General features: G+C 37.2%; 1 protein-coding gene and 1 long non-coding RNA gene across 2 annotated transcripts in view; one reads left to right on the top strand and one right to left on the bottom strand.

Moving 5' to 3' along the window:
• The window catches only part of prkar1ab (protein kinase, cAMP-dependent, regulatory, type I, alpha (tissue specific extinguisher 1) b), a 22,387-nt gene extending 20,955 nt beyond the window's left edge, over positions 1-1,432 (top strand). Inside the window, exon 11 of the mRNA XM_084338398.1 lies at positions 1-1,432. This exon is cut by the window's left edge and continues 1,351 nt beyond it. The gene's annotated coding sequence lies outside the window, so the exon portion shown is untranslated.
• Positions 1-2,335, bottom strand: part of LOC311236325 — a 3,292-nt gene extending 957 nt beyond the window's left edge. The window contains exon 1 of the long non-coding RNA XR_014620206.1: positions 1-2,335. This exon is cut by the window's left edge and continues 84 nt beyond it. This is a non-coding gene — a long non-coding RNA (uncharacterized lncRNA).
• Between the last annotated feature and the right edge of the window lie 1,616 nt (positions 2,336-3,951).

Below are 3,951 nucleotides of genomic sequence, written 5' to 3'. Positions count from 1 at the left end.
TTTACGTTCTAGTTTGGTTCAGGTTAAAAGAGGACTTGTACTTAAGATCTTCTTCCTCTCATTTGTTTTCTCGTCGAAATCATCGCATGGAAAATATGAATATTTTAACATGGAGCAGAAGCTAGATATCATATGAAGGCTGTAAGAATATGATTTAAATCTCATTTTCTCAAGCATTTATCCGTTTTGAAGCTATGATAATCAATGGTCGCACTTGCATCCTTCATTTATACCCATGAGGTTACCATTGATCCGCCCGCTGACTGAACTGAATTGTTGTTTTATCTAGTTTGAGAGAGCCCGTACAACTTAAGGTTTTTATTCCGTTGTACAGCTACCAGGCTAGTGCCAAATGTTGATTATTGTTCAAAACCGCAAGGCGCATAGCTGTGGACATGCAATGTATTTTATTCCAAAACCATTTGGAAACTGGCAAACAGGAAGTAGTTATGTCCTCTTGATTGGTAGAACCATTGACAATACAAGAACTGCCTTGACTACTCTGTGGGATACAAAAACAAGAGAGTATTAAGTGTATTTCAGTATTCCGAATTTTTCAGTATACACCAAATAACTTCATCGCTATTCTGCTATGGTTTGTAAGCAAACATTTTATTATAGTATACTTAAAATGATCATAGTTATATTATTAATTATTATTATTATCATCGTTGACTGAATGATGAACTAATGTTTTGGCTATGGTTTGGAGTGATGGTGATCTTAAAAAAATAATTATATATGTTTAAATGTCTTTTGTAAATGCTTATTTTTCCATAAATTCTATTTTAGGTGTCCAGTGCCACGACGTAAAAATAAATGCTTCTTCTTGTCAACCGACAATACAGTATGTAGTTGTATTGTGTAAAATGTCATGGGTTAAACCTTTTTTTTTCTTTTCTTTTTTTTTCTTTCTTCCAAGTAGGTCAAAATGGGTAATTTACACGTGAATGAAAGTCACGTCTCCAAAATGTAGATTGTTTTATGGATTCAGGACTTTTTGAAGTATTTATGTATTTAATCATCACGAGTGCAAAAGTAAAGCGGAGCGAATCTGCCCCAGCGACATTATTATTAAAGACGATTGCGCGCATTTACCAGATAGAGAGAGAGAGAAGATATTTATTTAAAAAGCTAGTGTCATTGCTTATACGCCTCTTGAAAAAAAAAAAAGTGACTCGTCTTATCATCAGAATAGCTTGTGAGCCGCTCTCGATGCTTTACTTGGCATAATATCTTTAGGCAGCCAGTGGGTTTTGGTATGAATGGAAGCGTGTATTAAAAAAAAAAAAAAGGACCCTGCAGCTAAATGCAGTAGCAGGGGGGGGGCGTTGTCAAATATTTGGTTATTTACTCCCTGGCTTAACTGCTTGATGACTATTTAGATGAGCATAATAATGTAATTCTGTCTTTTTTTTTTTTCTTTTTCTTTTACTAACTTGCACAGAAATGTCGACTTCTGGGTTTCTAGGCCCGGCTCTTCATTCCTGACTCACTGCTTTAAACCTTCCCTGCGCGACCCCGAGATAATAACCCATAATAACCCATGTCCTTTTTAAATCTTATCTCTAAGCTGTTCTTTAAAAAAAGAAGAAAAAAAAAGTTTCCGTTAAACAGCGTGTCTACATTTAAGCTGATGTGTATCGACGGGAATGGATGGTTGACTGACTGACTGACTGACTGACTGACTGACTGATCGATTGACGGATAGACTTGATTATTTTTTGGGCTCGATTGCAGTGTCGTCAGCTTGGGGAGTGATTTTATTAGTGGATTCCATTGTATTTTTTCTTGACCGTTGAATTAACCATTCCCGAACCGTCAGGAGATTCTCGTTGATTTGATTTAAGTTTGGATCGGCCGCCATCGCCTCTTACCGGCGTAGGTATGACGAGACGCACATCCTCTTCTCTTCATCCCGCTCTATAGGAAATTGCTGGGTTCAGGGGCTATAGGAAAGGATTCAGTTTGTTTCGAAGCCATCTTCATGTAGATAGGAGCAGCATCGTCGTCACAAGTTCGGAGTCCCAAATGTTTTTTTTTGTTTTCTTTTTTTTTTGGTCACACACACTGCAATCGTCCCAGTTTGCCTTAGCTTACCTAACCTGGGCTTACAGTACAGTAGTCGTTCACTCCTGCTCGCCCCGACTTCATCAGCGAGTTCGTTAGGCCTGCGGCGCTACTACCACGACTGCGGGTCAAATCCAGAGGACCATTCTTTTTCTATTCTACCCAATATGACTGTGTTCAGTTTGACCTCCTGTATGTGCAAAGACGTTCATCCTTTTGGTATAGATTGTTCCAGATGGCAGTTTAAGCAATAAAAAAGTTAAAAAACTAACTTTTTGTTGGGCTTTCTTTCTTTTTTTCTTTCTTTTTAACTCTTGTGTCTTTTTATGTTCTGCTGTTCTACAGCAGTTTTGGTTCACAACCTCTTTGGTTCACGACCTGTAAAAGATGGAAGGATGCCTATTCATGGTGCTATAGATACAAATGTTATATAGAGTAATAATCAAAGGTTTAATAAAAAATGCATCCACAGAGCTTTTAGAAAGGTGCGGAATAAAAGTATTGCCCCCCCCCCCCCCATCCCCAAAAAGTTATTTGATTCATGAATTTATCATTTCATAATTTTTGCGGGTCCAAAATGAATGTTGTTTACATGTTGCGTGCATGTATCCCCTCCCTACTTCCCATTTCCCCACATGGAATGCACCTGACTGGATAAATGACATCTAGTGGGTGAATGTTATCTACCTTAAAGTTGATTAATAACCGGAGGAGGGCTTTAGACTTTAAATATTTCTTGTTTTTCAAGAAAAAAGCATCGGTACCAAAGATGATAAACATGATCTATTTGTATACCTTTATTTGTATACTGTTATGATGAATTGAAAATGGGGGACCCTGATGTAAACGAGACTAAAGTCTTTCTCTGGTCTGCATCCCCTTAAAATTGTATGTATTGAGCCGTACTGTATTGTACCCATCTGCAATCTGTTAATAAAGTTTTCATTCAATCAATCAATTCTCTAGTCCAGCGGTTCTCGCAGAGAGCTGCCAGGGGTGCCTTGAGATGTAATTTTTTTTTTTTTTTTTGGATTATCCTACAGAAAATTATCACTAAAGTGCTATCTGTTGCAGCTGCACTGTTTTCCATGAAAATACCATATTTGGATAAGTTTGACCATTTCTCAAAATCTGAAAATCATTATTTAATAAAACACAGAAAAGGATCACCAAGTTACTCTGTATAAAAAAAACCTTTACAGACAACATTGAGACAAAGCTTCCTGACACATCTCCATCCAAACTGTTGGAAGAACTCATCTGATACCACCTGGAGAGCTAGTTTCAGGGTGTGGTGCTGAGTACCAAGTATCTCATGATGCAGCAGTTAAGGTGTTGATAACATTCAGCACCACATATCTGTGTGAAGCTGGCTTTTCATCCATGACAGCTCTGAAAACAAAATATAGGGCCAAGTTGAGCCTTGAGGATGACATGCGTGTTGCCAAAGATCTCCCCACGTATTGACGGTATTATTAGCCAGCAGCAGCAGACCTCGCATTGAGCTAGAAATGTCCACTGAGTGAACAAGTGCTTATTTTCTGTATTTATTTATTTCTTTGAGAAATTGTAATTTGGTGATCCTTTTCTGTATTTAAAAAAAATACATGATTTTCTGCTTTTGAGAAATGGTCAAACGTATCCAAATATGCAATCTTTATGGAAAAGTGTGCAGCTGCAACAGATAGCACTTTAGTGATAATTTTCTGTAATTTTATTTAAAGAAATATGCTATTTGATTTACTACTACAAGCAGTGTAATGTCAACAGTACTAAGCCATTTAGACCTGAAACACCTGTTAATAATGCATTATATAGCCTGCATATACACACGTGTTTCCCGGTTTCTTAAATAAACATTATTTTGAAAGCAAGCACTTT

This window comes from Notolepis coatsorum (assembly GCF_963971535.1).
Source record: "Notolepis coatsorum genome assembly, contig: SUPER_10_unloc_2, whole genome shotgun sequence".
In the NCBI taxonomy this organism is placed as follows: domain Eukaryota; kingdom Metazoa; phylum Chordata; class Actinopteri; order Aulopiformes; family Paralepididae; genus Notolepis; species Notolepis coatsorum.
The sequence above is the reverse complement of the archived record's forward strand: the minus strand, read 5'-3'. Positions and strand labels throughout refer to the sequence as shown.